The sequence below is a fragment of the Varanus komodoensis genome, unplaced genomic scaffold (assembly GCF_004798865.1).
Source record: "Varanus komodoensis strain SLA01 unplaced genomic scaffold, ASM479886v1 scaffold4, whole genome shotgun sequence".
NCBI classification, from domain to species: domain Eukaryota; kingdom Metazoa; phylum Chordata; class Lepidosauria; order Squamata; family Varanidae; genus Varanus; species Varanus komodoensis.
The window spans coordinates 57,759,221-57,775,498 of record NW_025335941.1 but is presented as its reverse complement, the minus strand read 5'-3'; positions in this window follow the sequence as shown (position 1 = coordinate 57,775,498).

Genomic DNA, 16,278 nt, shown 5'->3' with positions numbered 1-16,278 from the left:
TTTTTGGCCAAGAGAGCTCTATAACCAGACCACTTTGTTACCATTTCTGGTCAATTCTAGTCTGTCCAGTGTGAGGGCCACCTTACACATTTCAGAGGTGGCCTTTGACAAACTTTCACCAAAGGAGGTGTTTCTCATTGCACTAAACTGGAGGCAGAGACAGTCTAGGATGTAAACTTAGAACAGATGTAGCAACACTGAAAGATCTGTGCAGGTGATCAGTAGCCTGAAGTTTTGTGCAATTCTCAGCACATCCCTGGCAGTGTCATCGTTTTATCACACTTAATCAGCATAGCTCACAGTCTGTGTCTTCTCATGAGTGCCCCAGTGGGATACATATGGTTTCACTTAACTACAAAGCCTCCAGAGTGGGGATGGGTTACCCCACAAGTTCCTCCTCTGCCTGATGTACCAACTTCTGTTCTGTCATATATGTTCATTAGACTGTCAACAATGCAAGGAATACTGCTGAGATCAGTACAATTTGAGTCCACCCAAATGTACCATTTTTCATAAGCACTCCAGTACATGCTAGTTGGAGGCAGTTCGTATAGTCATTTCAGTTGTTCAAAAAAGGCGATCCATAATCTGACCACAGAAAATGAATTCACTTACCCATTATGCAAATAAAACAATTTGGCAAGGTTGTTAATTTTGCATAATGTATGCATGGGGTCAGCATGGGGAAAAGTAAGGAGATATAAAGGGCACCGAAACACTGTCGCCTGCAAATGGGAAATTCTCTCCATTCACAGCTCTAGTTTTCAGTCTTTGCCACAGGTTTGGCCTGGTCTTAAGCGAGCGGAGCTGAAAGAAGGTCCACAAAGGAATGGGATTAAGTGTGTGAAGTCTGAGAATGAAGGTTGTGCAACTGGTAACTTCTTTGGCATCCTTTGCAGCAGCAGAAACAAAGACTGCGGCAGGGGTGCAGAAGAGGGGTGGGGCTTGTCCCCGGCTTGCATGAATCCTGGCTGTTCTTACCTAGAACTCAGACTCGGGTTCAACAAAGCAGACCAGAGTCAAGGAGTTAAGGGTACCTGTGTTGCTGCCACAGGGCCGCAGTGTCCTAGCATTTCTGAAACTCTTCCCACTCCAAAGGCCAAAATGCCTCTTCTAAATCCTATTTAGGGGGAGTAAGAACTCCGAGCTAAGGATGCTGCTATTTTTGGAATTTTGGGGTCCACCCCTATTACCTTTGGCCTCACCTACCTCCGGACTTGGACCTTTTGCTGAAAGACATGAAAACACCCACTCATTTCCAGGAATACCTTTCACCACTAGAACCGCCTTCCTTAGTGCTTCCCAGATGCTTCATACTGTAGCTCCCATCATGCTCAGGTAAGGGAATGCTAGGAGTTATAGGCCTTTTTCTTTTTCTCTTGTTCCTTTTTTTCCACCTTTCAGTCTAAATGTACAAAGCCCTATGAGCATAATCTAGTAAAATTAAACAAATTTAAAGAGTTTAAATCTGTTCATAGACATGAAAAAAACAGCAGCTCCCAAATGCTGTGCTGTATTTTTTGTTAAGAAGTGCCCAGAAGGTTTGGGGGGCGGTTGGTTAGCCATGGAACATTCAGAGGCAATGCAGATGCTGTGGACACACCAGAAGAAGTAGTACTACAATTATGCCTTGTTTATATAAGCTTTCTGGGACTATTTGGCTAGCTAGGGCAGGAATCAATATTGAGCCAGACAACTTGGTATCTTCCATCAAGGCATACTCTGATCTTCTTTAATCCCAGCCTCAACAACGGTGGTTTCTTCTATTCAACTGTGCTTTAACGAATTCAGGCCCTTGAATCAATAGCACTCTGACCTTTTCTCTCCCTGTTTGGAAAGGAAACCCATGGTATTTACATCCCAGGTGCTGCTTAATTGTCCCTATTAACTAGCCAGGGTGATGGCAATCAATTTAAAGTGACACAACTTTTTTTCCCCAAGTGTCTGCAGTGCATGCTAAGTAACCCTCAGCTAGTTGGGAATATTAATTCAGAAACACACAGCATCATAAATGCCAGCACTTGCTGGGAAAATTATGCAAAGTGTTTAAAGTCCCATAAAGATTGCAGTAAAATCCTTGCACAAACCCATGTGTACTCTGTGAAGTTGCTAAATCTCCAGTCAGGTCCTTCATTTAATGTGTGCTTATTTTCAGTTCATCTACCTGAATGTCCTGGGATTTCGGAGTATTCCAAATAAGACAAGCAGTGTTCAGTTAACACTGCTGCTGTAATTTATCATTATCCTGGGGGTTTTTTTTTAATGCTTTGTTATTGTGCAGAGTTTTCTCCATCCACAAAAAAATCTTCTCAGTAGAATTACAGGGATAAAGGGGTCCTCAAAGGTCATCTAATCCAACCCCTGCTGATTAATGAAAGCTGCTACAGCATGCCTGATAGGTAGCCATCAAGGACCTGTTTAAAATCTTTAGATAGGAAACATCCACCACCTTCCATAACAATCTGTACCACTGTCAAAAATACAGCCCAAATCCCCTTAATTTCAGTGTATTCGAGCCTTCTGGACCAGCAGAGAATGCATTTAGTTGTTCAAATACTGCAAGATGGGTATCCAGCTGTCCAGCTCTTCTCCAGATAAACATACTACATTCTTCCAACCTTTCCTCATGAGTCGATTTCCAGACCACTCACCATCCCAGCCCTGGACATGTTCTAGTTTGTCCCGGGATGTCAGCAAAAGACAAGCTCAGTGAAGTTCTCCAAGTCCAACTCAAAATGTGCTTGGACTCATGTCCCCATCAGATGGTGAACTTTGGTTTTGTTATTTTTGCATGAAAATCTGTGCGAATTCTTGTGATTTTTTTCCAGAAGAATGTATTTTAAAAGGTTTTCATTTTGAAATGTATGCAACTTTTTGAATTGCGTGCATGCCATTGAAAATGTTGTCTTTCCTTTTTTGGTCTGCAAAGCACACACATGCTTGTATCTGGGCCTGTGTTTGGGCCAGAATATGTGAGTTGGGCAAAATCCTGATCAAGCATGAAATGCCATGAATTTCTTTTAGTTCTCATAGATCCCTAAGTATGACAATATTCTTCTCAAAATGTGGTGCCCAGACTTGGCTTAGTTTTTATTTTGTTGCAAACCACCAGCTGTCACTCCTGCTCATAACTGCATGCTGCCATTTCTCCAGGAGGTTCAAGGATCCATACATGGAATTACCATACATTAACTTCACAATGACCCTACAAGGCAGGGGTGTTGAGCCCAAGCCTGCAAGCCAAATCTTCCTAAGTCCCGATCCAGGGTTCTGGAGTACTCCAAAGAACCATACCCTTTTATTCCAGCCCCATCGCTTTCCCTCAAGCATTTATAATTCACTGATTTCTTGACTTTGTGCAGTTTTCAATCATTCAAAACAGTTGAAATGCATCTCCTACAGCTTCATTTCTGATTGCAAGATCATATTTGGCATATTTGCAGCTCACCTCTGTCGCCTTCACTCCTGCCCGCTTGCATTCAGCCACTGCTGCCGTTTGTCCTCTGAGAAATCGGATGCAATCTTGGGAGTGGAAGAGATTTGACACTCCTGTGGAAGTGTGACATAAATACATGGTTTGTTTCCCAAGTGAGATTCTATCACCAAGACTTTCCACACTATTGGACAAATGCTCAGAAAGATCAAAGAGAAGCACCATTTTACAGAATTCTCGTTTAGGGCTCCTGGGGATGGTGGAGGACAGGAGAGAATGGAAAAATGTTGTCCATGGGGTCGTGATGGGTCGGACGTGACTTCACAACTAACAACAACAACAATTGGGACATATAAAAATGAAATAAGTACGTAAGTAAGTAAATAAGGCTCCCATTAATATATGTGTCCTAGCTCTGATACAAAAGACTATTTGACTGGATGTGGGTCAATTGGGACAGAGAGTCACCTAACTCTTTTTTGAAGGTAGCAAAAAGAAAGTTGGAAAATTTATCAGAGGAGGTTCTGCATATCCTCTATGCATGTGGCTCAAAAAATCCACACCAAGGTTGTAGCATTTGTGAAATTTATTTATTTATTTATTTATTTATTTATTTATTTATATCCTGCCTTTTTCCTACAAAGGGCTCAGGGCAGCTTACATCATTCTCCTCCTCCATCTTATCCCCACAACAACAACCCTGTGAGGTAGGTTGGGCTGAGAGTCTGTGACTGGCCCAAAGTCACCCAGTGGGCTCCATGGCTGAGCGGGGACTAGAACCCAGATCGCCTGAGTCCCAGTCCCATGCTCTTAACCACTACACCACACTGGCTCTCACTTGAATCCACTGAGAATCCACTGAAATTTGAATCCACTGAGAATGTTTGAAATTCTCTTGAGAACTTTTGCCCAAATTTGCCTAATTCCCTGAAAGTTTTTCAGATGATCTATGTAGAGACAGGCAAGCATTTCCATTCAAGTCTTTTTTTAATAACAAGTTACCAACATTCACACATTTCTTCATAAATGAAATAGCCATAACTTGAGGGTTAATTTCTTAAATCAAATGTGAGAGAAGTCTGAAGTGACCAGTTTATCCACACTGCTACAGCAGCGTTCTTGGCTCTGAAGCATCTGTGTTTGAATCCCTGGATATTCAAGAAGATTTGTGACGCTGAGTAGGGGTTACCCGCTCTTATTTTTTGATAGGTTCCTCATCTTCAACAAGTTTATAGCAGGAAAATATATCATGCTTTCCCTCATACTAGGGTCATCTGCACCAATGGAATTCAGCCAGTGCGTGTGGTTGGGAATTCCAGTTCATTTTGCAATACGAATGTACCAAAATTCTCACATTTCTATGTGAGATGGAGAAAGCTACACACTTTGAATGCAATACATATCAAAACTGGCATGATTCACTTGATATGCGATACATATCAAGACAAGCATGCCTATTTTTGGCAGAGGAACCATCTCTGAATTTGGTTCAAATGTTATTTTAGATTAAAATAAATAAAATATAGCAGCTGCCCTAGTGCTTAATCTCATTAAAGGAGCATTGTCGTGGCCCCTGGACATTGCCCATTGCCCATTGCACTGTGGGAAGCAGTGCTCTGAGCTTGGAGCTAGAAACCTGAACTCCATTTCCATGCTCTCACTGTCTCACAGCCTGCATGGAAATAACCAAGCTGGCTACTCTCAGAGGCCAGGAAAATTACAATGGAGAGGGTAAAAGCGGGTGGCTTGACAGAAAGGGGAGGACATTGGAAAGGCCAGGACAAGGAGTCGTGAAGCTGACTGTGAGTCTTTCTAACTAGACAAGGAAGGAAGGCAAACATCACCTGTGCCGCTCCCCCTTCCCTTCACATGATGCTCACATGTCTCCAAGTTTTGGGCACTGCAGGTATTGCAATAGGATTCCACCCAACTGAATTAGTTTCCCACAACATTCCCTGGATGCTTTGCCTCGGCAGGAAAATCCAGATTAGTTTCAAAGTTTGCTTTAGTAGAAATTTGGCAGCATCCCCACCAATTATCCGTTCCTAAAATGGCAACTGCACCTCATAAGAAATCTTTGTAAGCACAGCCAAGATTTCCTAGGCCCAATAGGCCCTTATATTTAAGTAATAATAAAACACCCATTGGTGCCCCGAGACTTACTAAATCTTACTGCAACGGCATACTCATATACTAAGCAATCTTTTAATTAAAAGCATGATAACAGCAGTGGTACTTCCTTGGCCCACAGGGCTCTGCATGGATTATCACCTGAGAGAGCTAGCTCTGGAATCAGATAGACACAATAAAGCATGATAACTCAAGTGGCCACTGAATTATCGTAATGTGCAATTGCAAAATTGCATGGCATGCCTCTTCCGCTCTCCAAGAGGCATTGTGCTCCACAGATGCTTTCACTTCTGAAGTGTGTCTCCAGTCAGAATGTGTTCCGACCATCCACATTCTCCAAGCAAGAAAAGCTTGTGTCCACAGCACATGTGGGGGGTGGACTCCTCATGAAGGTACGGCAGCACTGAGATCATCTACTGATCTACAAAACCATGGGAACTCTTTGCACTTCTGCACTCTTTCTGCAGAATCCTATATGTGTCTATTAGAACTAGAGCTCGTTTTCAGTTCAGTGGGGCTAAGAACCAAGCCAGACATTAACTTAATACATTGCATCCAGACTAATATCTTAGCTGTTGTTCTTGGGTTGTTTATTTATCTATTTGTTAATAATTGCAGAGGAATTATTCTTATTGGGAATGCAGCATACGGGAAAGAAGTGACTACTTCTTTGTTTTCCGGTACAATTACAAAGGCTTTCCTCAGCCCAGTTACACCAGTGAAACTGCTTCCATGAGACCAGGAAGGAAAACCACTCAATCACCCCAGCTAGGAGCAGGAAAGAGTCCACAGAAGGGAGAAGCTGGCCTGGGAGTGATGGACTGAGCTTGTCCCTCACCTCACAGGTCCAAGCTGGAGTCCCAGCAAGAGGAGTCCTCTGCAGCATCTGTGTGTTGCATCACCGAATCATAAAATCATAGAATAGTAGAGTTGTCAGGGACCACAAGGGCCATTGACCCAACCCCTGCTAGTGCAGGATGCCAAGTTACTCCAGCACTCTCACATAACCACTCAGATGGTAGAAGAGGACTCGTATGGAGCTGAAGACCCTCAAGCACCTTGTGGGGTTTTCTTCCTTGGTTCCCCTGGCAGAGGCCACATGCAACCTTTCTGTTTGTGTGCAGAGTGTCCTCCTCTTATGGAATTGTCATGCCGTTAAGCACATGTCACAAAGTATTTTGTTTAATAGGTTTCTGATAAAAAAATAGTTTCAGCAAAACTCCCATATCCATGTTGATTGATTCCAAGCGCACCAGCAGATGCCTGAAACATAGATTATCATGAATACTATCTTATATATGCTATATACAATAGATTTCTTTTTTCACAGTGCCATTTGTTCTTACCTCAGCATATGATTCTTTTCTTTCTCTATTAAACCAAGAACTTTTGCTTACAGGAAGCACTTTATGACCTCTCTTTGGCACTTTGCAACACTTTATGACTTCTCTTTTGGCCAAGGTTAACCATAGTTAACTGCAAAAATGGTAACTGAGCCAACAAATGTAGTGATCCTGCTGTATTGGGATATTTGATCTTCTGGATTTCTTTTCCTTGAAGCAACTTATGATTTTGGAGTCACAGGGCAAATATCTGAATAAAGCTGTGGCATGCAGATATACTAAGACCCTTTGGGTAAAAGTTCTCGTGTCCACCTCTTCCCTTCCATTTTCTATCTGTGTCAGGGGTAGGAAAAGTCCTTTCATTTCAAACAAGTACTGCACAGAAGTTCAGAAGTGGTGTTTCTCTAGATAGATGTATTCTGTATTACACAACAACACATCATCAGCAGGGTAAAACTAACCTGTTTCATGACAGTCTAATCCCACCTCTTATTCCTTAGTAGCGCATGAAGAATCCAACATTTGGTGAATTCTGCTTCACAATGATGGGAAGTGCCAACATTGAAGGATGAAGAAACAATGATGCTTTTGGGCAACACTGGTACATTTGCCATAATCTGGATTGGTCCTGTCCCTGGTTAGGAGAACCATGTTAATGATAACGCAGATCATAGATTTGTCTTCTCTAAAATCACAATTTATTTTAGTCCATTTAATGAAGACATTTATGAAGGATGATTAGCCCCCCTCTTAAACAATTAACTTTATGAAATTTCCATCCATCCTTATTGGATTTTCACTTTAGCTGTAATTTTGGGGCACTTTAATTTCTAATAGAAAGGAAAGGAATAATAAGAGCATTAGACAACCCCTTCTGGATCAGACCAAAAGTTTATTAGTGCTTACATGTTATGGTCCCATGGTAGACAAGTAGAAATCTATGTGGATAGATGAAGATGATTTAGGTCAAATTTGGTGATGACAGAAATCCACCTGATTTGCTCCTTTGGGAACTAAACACGGACTGTAGCACATTTGCAGGTGGAAGACTGAGCATATCTAAGTTTGCAGTGTGATCCAGGACACAATTGTATTTGATAAATGCTTTGTTGTTATGTGGTGTCACATAACAACAAGCCTTCTTCCACTTATGGTGACCTATGAGTAAAACCTTCCAAAATGCATTTTTAAAATGTGCATAAGCACACTTTATTCAAAGGGAAAATTGTTCACGAAACTGCATGCATTCAAAACAACAACAAGAAGCCACTGAAATACTCACAGGAAAAAAAAAAAAATCCGTGGGGATGGAATGAGCTTTGAGGAGGAAATTAGAGAATCTCAAATTAGAAGTGATAATGAGCTTGCCTCCTTACCTATGGGAAGTCCCTAAGCATGTCAGTGCTCAATATGAGCCCTAGAAGACTTATTTTTGTCTCCATAAACTTCCCATTACTCTTCAGATCCAAAGGTTATTACCATTAATTGTAAATACCAAGACCCTTTGAAAAAGATCTGGGGTTGCCTGTGTCATTATATATAAAATTACATTGATAACACTTTGATATATTTTTCTGATCTCTGAAAATATTCCATGTGGCATTATGTTGGCAATTCTTTTTTCATCGTTTGCATCTTGTTCTACCAATCAATATTAAAGATTTGCTCTTACAGGAGTTAAGAAACCTGTTCTTGGTGATTGAATTACTTCATGGTAATCTACTTGCCTTGAGCTATTATAAAATTGCAGTTAATAACACTGACTAAATGGCATTTGAATATGATACAGCCATAGAATTTGTATTAATTTATCCACCTTTAAAGAGCTAGAGAAAGCAATGCTAGTACTGTTTGTGCCACTTCCATGGATTGGGATTAAAAAACAAAACAGCACATTACTGGAACAAGGACGAGACAGTTTGCACTACATAGCTTATTTTTCTTAAATTAATTAAAGGTTTCTGTGTGATTTAGGGGGATTGCAGCATGTGAAAAGGGGAGACATAGTTGAGTCCATCAGCAGCTGTGACTCTTCTCAAAAAATTCACCCCAAAGTGGCTGAGTGTGAATTCAAAGTGCATACTGTTGCCAGCAAAAACCTACTCCTTAGATCAAAGGGGGGGAAAGGTGGGTTTAAAGATAATCATGAGGAAAGAGATAAATCTCCTATCTCTGCACACTGCAATCTAACACGCACACACTCACACACACACACTTTCCTACCTGTACTTAAGAAAAAGGATTATGCCTTCCTCTAGAGGAGGGTTCCAAACTGTTAAGGTTGCCCTTCTTCATGGGGTGGTTTTCTCATCCCAGACTGACATTCTGGTGCACAATTTACACATCAATAGACCTACTATCCAGTTCTTCTCTGTCAAATGCAGGGTACTGAACAAGGTCCCCAAATTTCAGCCTCCTACCCTTTTGAAGTTTTCTTGCTTTAAACAAAAAAGCAAAACTGTCTGGGATATAGCATGTCCCAAAACCTACCTCCCAGAAGGTTTGGGGGGTTGTTTCTGTGAACTCTGATGAAGCACAAATTTAGGGGAGCAAAATGAAGTGAACTACAGGTCAACACGATCTTTTTGAAAGCTAGGAAGAGAAGCAAACTTCTCGAGCAAAAACAGAACAGAGCAGACATTCACTGAGGAGAAGCTTTTGTATGCCAGTTTGAACTTTGAAAGCCAAATGATTGTTATGCGGAATGAAGGTCAAGCTTTTCTTATGCAGATGTTATTTTTGATGCAGGAAAGGTTGAATCTTAAATTATCCAGACTTGCTGACACCTGAAATCCATTCTTATGCTGATTCAAACTTATCTGGGGTTCTGGGTGGGGGGGGGGGGGGGCGGGGAGCATTCAGTGAAGCAGAGGCCTTTCATTTGCTATGCCTGGGACAGTTTTGTCTGGGGTGACAAAATGACCCCCAAAATAAACAAAGTTAGAAAAATTCCCCACAGAATAAGGCCAGCAATTTCTTTAACCAAGAGGCATTCAGTACTGATTCTTACTCACAATCAGTCTGTTGTGATTATATCACGGTATTCAAGTCATCTTCTCCCAATCCCATTACCCCAAGAAGGTTCAGACTGCATACAAAGCCAGGTTTGCCTAAAATGGAGGCAATACTTTTGTCCCAGGGATAAAACCTTAGAGCTTCTATGCAATTCCTTGACCAGATTTCTAAAGGCTGATCCAAAACATTTTAAAGCCTGAGGAATGAGTCCGGTCATGTTCATCGGAGGTAATACTGGGATGAACTCTAGGACAATAACATCACTCTTCTGCTGGAATACATGTGAATTCCTGATTCTATGGAAATGACATTGCTCCTACTGTTGTGTTGCTTGAATTTCCTGTTTCTTCTCTGACTGTTTTGGAGGGCTTCTTGGCAGCTCAAGGACCACAGAACCTCAAGACATCAACCCATCTGAAGCTCTAGTAAAAACATAATTACCACCAAATGCTATACATTGACTTGAGTGCCTTTTTGGGCAGAAAGCAAGTCCGTGTATTTAAAAGAAACAAACAAAAATAAATTGTGCCTGTTCAAATTCACCCACATGGCTATAGAATTCCAAAAGTAAAGGTTACTTATCTGATCAGGCAGGCTTTCCAGTGTTTTGAGAACTGATAAAATGCACCAGGATTTTATTCTTGTCAAGAAACATCTATTGACTTGAAAAGGAAACTTTTCTTTACTTGATTTTTATCACAACGGCTGAATACATCCAAGGCCAGGAAATTAAAAACGCAACATTTCCTGACAAGAGAGTTTCAAAAATCTTAATTCATTTACCCTATATAGCTGCTGTATTAAAGTTCCTTGCAAAATTTATAGAACAGGGGCATGTCAGTGAGCTAATGGCATCCTTTGCCATTTTTTTTTCTCCCTTCCAAAATTGGATGTTGTGCAGGGTAATGTGATTTCCAGATGGAAAAGTCTATCTTTATCCACAAGGTTCCCATGAAAAGTAACACTGAGAGAGACGGGCAAGTGGGCACCCGATTGTGTTTTTCTTTGTGAGCAAGGCGGGAATTGTCATCTATTCTGTTTAAAATAAATTTCAGTGTTCAGTATCGCCAGGTGGATGTCTGTTTTTAGCATAATCGTCAAGGCCCGTGCATTTGTTAAAACAATATTTTCTCATATGTTCAGTTTCTCTGCACCCGAAACAACCCCCTCCCCCAAAAAGTCGCAGTCGCAGTAGAACAGTGGTGAGAGTGGACCGAGAAACATGCAGCTTACAAATGAATGTGACATGCATTCGAAGCAAAATAAACACGCACTTTTTCCATAGTCTGCTTTGTTTTGAGACCAAGCAAAATTTGCATGTAGCTGTTTTCAAAGTTTATGTACTTCCAAAAATCCTTCTAGTAGGTCTCCAAATGTTTTACCAATAACTTTCCCAGTAAAATCAAATCTCTCTTCAACAGAGTTGCTGACCAAGTCAACAACAAGCAAGTTAACGGTCAAACAATCATAATAAAGGCCAGGGCAAGACAGGAAATCCACAAACTGATTTCAGAAAATGCCTCAAGATTAATCCGAGTGGACCCTTTAAATTATGAATTACAGTACAAAGAGACTTTAGCAAGGACAGCTGGACATATATTTCCGGCTGTGACAAACTCATGAGTGTCGAGATCCGGCTCGACAATCGGCGCAAGAGAGTTCAGAGAGAGAAATAAAACACTGCAGACGAGAGATAAAGTTTTAAAGCATGCTTGGTTGGTTGTTCGGGAGAACAAAGAAGATCTTCGCAGAAAAAATCTCTACTGCGTCAACACAAGCAGCCCTTTTTATTATTTCACAGATTGATACATTTGTATTTGCCTACACCAATCGCCATCGAGTTAATCAGCCAACTCCCTAATCATTGTGCGCAAGCGCAGGATTCAAAATGCTTACTGATAGCTTATGCGCAGGAAACAGGAAGCGTACTTGTTGCTATATATGGTCACAAGCCTTATATGGTTACACAGGTGAAGTACAATGCTATTAGCTGAGTAAGTTGCAATACTGCTGGCTGGTAAATTACAATACTATTGGCTGAGCGTAGCGTGCCTAGCTACAGCATGAATGCTGCGAGGCGGGGATGAATTCCCACGCATGAGCACCAACCTCTTGGACCTCAAAGTCAGCACTGCATCATATTTTCCTTCTTGAATCAAAGGATAAAAAAGGGATGTTGCAGCCATGAGAAACACCCCAAACAAAGCCTTTTATCCCACCCCCTTTTTTTCTGGTCTGTGTCCCCATCTTTTTCTCTCCCTCAAGGCTCTCTTCCAGTCCAGGGAGCACATGGAGAATAAATGATATAATGATGCCTCCCAGACAAGCAGAGCTGGCTATTTGACAATGTCACTGAGGACAAACAGAACCAATTTAAGCCTTCAGTTTAAATTGATAAAGAGAAGGGAGACAACATCAGCATTACCAGTGCAACCGTGTGGAGTGTTGGCATGGTTACTTTGGCAAAAAGAAGATTTTCTTTGCCTGCAGTGAGCACCCAACATGAAAGCTTAATAGCAACCTAGACAGATCAATTTGTACATCAGCATGGGCCTTCCCGAGGAATGGATAACATGCACACACACTATCCCCCCAATTTTTCACAAGTTTCATTCCATTGTTCGTCCAAATTTTGCTGTTTCACCTGGGGAGAATCTCCACATTTCATTGCAAAGTTGAGCCTCCATTTGGCAAGAACCTGAGTGCCTGGATTCTACCCCTCTGATATCTGGCGGTGCTAACTAAATTCTTTTGGCTTCCCTTACATTTTCAGCCAAGCAGGAGCCCTGAAATTGGACTCAAACTTTGCCTTATCATTTGTTGGATTATTATTCCCAAGGATTGTCTTCTGCCACAAAGATGAGGGATGAATTTGGGGAAAATGGAAAACAAGCCTTCCAAGTGTGGGGGATTTAATGTTTCTGTTGTATGGAGGGCGCACTCACTTCAGGTGGTGGCAAAGGCTCCCGACAATCCCATGTCTCCAAAGGCACATTTGGAAAACTAGTGGCTGCCTCGAGAAGCAACTTGACTCACTTCACCAAAATTTCCACCCGCAGGTTCTTGTTCTGTCTCCTGGGGAAACATTTCTGCTCATCTTCTGCTCCCTTCAAATATCTGAAGATAGCTATCATGATTCGTCTTACTCATCTCTTACCCTGGCTAAACATTCCCTTTCCACTCTTGCTTCCCAACCTACCTTCCATCCTGGTCACCCTGCACTCTTGTCATTGCCCTTCTTCAAATGCAGCAACCAGAACTGGATACAGTACGTCGGATGAGCCAACGCTTTTAATTCACCCAAGCATATTTATTTATATCCCACTTTGTTTTCCTTCCAAAGAACTCAAGGCAGCTTACATAATTCCCTTCCTCACAATCTTATCCTCACAACAGCCCTGCAAGGTAGGTCAGGCTGAGAGTCCGTGACTGGCAGGAAGTCACCCAGCGAGCTCCATGGCTGAGTGGATACTAGAACTCTGATCTCCCAGGTCCTCAAGTCCAGCACTCTTAAACGCTGCACCACATTGGCTCGCTCCTTGGAGGGAAGCAGAAAAGGTGGAGAAAACACAACATATTTTCATGGAATTGGAGGAAATGTGCTTTATTAAGACTAGCACAAGTGTCAGTACTTTGCAGGGGATTATTGGGAATCCCTTCTTTAACTGCAGTGATAGAGTGGCAACTGGGGACACACTGAAAAGGGTTGGTCCAGGTGCTGAATGATGCCATGGTACAGGTATGTTCACCTGCCCTGCTATTTGGTAAACTGGTCAGACTGATGTTTTCAGCCCAAACCTAATCCAGGCAAATGCTTCAGAAACCAAGTCTCCTCTACAGATATTCAGTACCTCCGGTAGAATTCTTCCTGCCAGGATAGGTTTGCTTATGCCCAAAGCTACCATTTATCAGTATCAATGTGAGAGTACAGCTGCAAATTAATATTGCACTTAAGACAACAACCGCTGCCAGATCTGGATTTTTTTTCTCCTTTACTTCCTTCATTAGAGTTGGACAGATAATGAAAAATGATTCTCCACTCTTATTATCTCAGATTGTTTTTCCACAGAAATAGGTTGAATAAGTTGTGCGATGAATATTCACCAATTATTAGCTCTGCAAACATTTGTGAATAATGGAAAGGGAAAGGTGGGGGTTGAGAATCCAATGAATAATGCATTGAGACATTATTGCAGAATGAGGTGAATAAATTGAGCAATAAATATGATTCCCTTCTACCAGTTGTAGCTTTAAGAGTGAGCGATAGTCCTTTATGGCATTAAACCACACTGACGAGCAAAGAGAGACAGGGGGAGAACATCCATTCTTGGGAACACAGAAATATGGAGAGCTCATGGATGGCACTGCCACCCCATAAAAAGCTTGCCAGGCTTCTCTGCTGGTTCTTGTAATGTTGGCCACACATCCTAATGGTTCCCCAAGCAAGCATATTATCCCATTGCTTCCTGGGAACTCTAGTTCAATTTGGATCGACCTGCCTGTGTAAGAGATCTCTGTTAACACAAAATGGTGTGTGTTTCCTAAATCTTCTGTCTTTTTAACAAAGTTCATGATGTAACACACAGTCCATGAGAGTCTGTTTGAGAATAGTATTAAAGAATGTGTCACCATGTGCAACCAAAGTTGCAGCTCCTGGTTGAACACTAACAGCATACAGAGAGAACATTGCTTAAAATAATGAGCTGAAGAACACCTCTAGTGGAAATGGAGTTTGAATCTTGATTCAACCAAATCTCAGAGGCTGCATACATTTGTTGGCCAATGAGTATCTTAGGCACCCAAGTGCCACCCCTTACTGTGCTCAGTTAACGTTTGCCCTTGGGAAAGGAATGTGCCACATCTGTGCCTTTCTGCCCACAGACATCCTCCTGCATCCATGAATTATGGCTAGCCTCAAAAAAGTAGATGTATGATTCTTGTAATGCTTACCCAAATCTTGGATTCGTCTTTTTGTGTATGATTAGTTAATTCTGGTTTGATCATATATTAGAAAATTGGTTGTACTGGTATCAGTGGAATGGTCTCTCTCTCTCTCTCTCTCTCCCTATTTCACTCTAATTGCGTGGAGTCAATTTAGGGCTGGTGGGATGCAAACGAGAATGGACCATGAGGCAATAGCTAACCATCCAGCAAGGGGGCTTAGGAGGCAAAAACTTTCCACTGGTATAAATGGGAGCTTTCCTTTTTACCAAATCAGCTGCAAGGCTGTTGATTTTCAGGGAATTGCAGCTGGGAGAGAAGGGTTAACGACCCTCTCAGCATGCGGTGACACCCCCACCCCATAACGGTCTTATGTGTGCTTCTGTAGGAAAGTTTGGTGAGGGGGATTCCGGTTATGCCACTGGACGTGTTTTTTCCCCTTGCCTGGTGTATCCCCAGGGAAAAGGACGTGAAGTGGAGGACACTGATTGGATCCAAGCAGACTCTGGTCAATGGTCCCCCATCCCATGTCCGGGCAGAGGGAGAATAGATTTCTTATAAGAGGGACTCACATGATGAACTTATATGCCAATTCATTATATGTGTGATTCATATGGTGAGAGATTATAAGTCTGTCTGTCTGTCTGTCGGACTTAGGTATAACAGCGAATTCGTTATGGAAATGTTTTCAGCAGCAAGGTTATGAAACATTTCTATCACACCACATATTTTCATTGTAACCTGGCCTCCTTGCAGATTAGAAATCTAATTTAATATCCTGAGTCATTTCCCTCTCAATTCAAGGCAAGGGAACACTTCTGCCAGTAACACAAATATTAGCTTCCTCTCCTTCACTGCAGAGCTGAAGAAGATGAGGGAGCTGAGGTCAAACGTGCACAGGTTCAATTCATCTGGCCCTGATAGATGCATGTGTCCAAGTCCCCCCGTCTTCTTGGTCTGCTGCCTAGAACCTGCCACCGATTTCCACAGCTGAATGATTCCCCCGAAGGCAGCGTGGTGCCCACCATTTCTGCGTGTCTTCCTTAGCACCATGCAAAGTTACAACCTGTTGGAGACATGGCTAGTCACTCAGTTTAATTAAATGTCTCTGTTGAGTCTTATGTGTTTGGCACATGGAAATAATCTGGAATTCAAGAGACAAATATGATAAGAATACCAATTGTTTGGTAGGAAAAAGCTGAGATAGTGCAAGACTGCAGGTGTCAGGGGAATGTGTCTTATTCCAGGACAGATATGCTTCAGGATTTTGATCTATGGGAAATCCAGAATGGCTTAGTTCAGGGGTCTCCAACCTTTTGGAGTTAGGGACATTTTGAATGTTGACAATTTTGGTTCTCTCACAAAATGGCTGCTATACTTAATGTCATCGATCAATCCATCTTCACTTGATGGAAA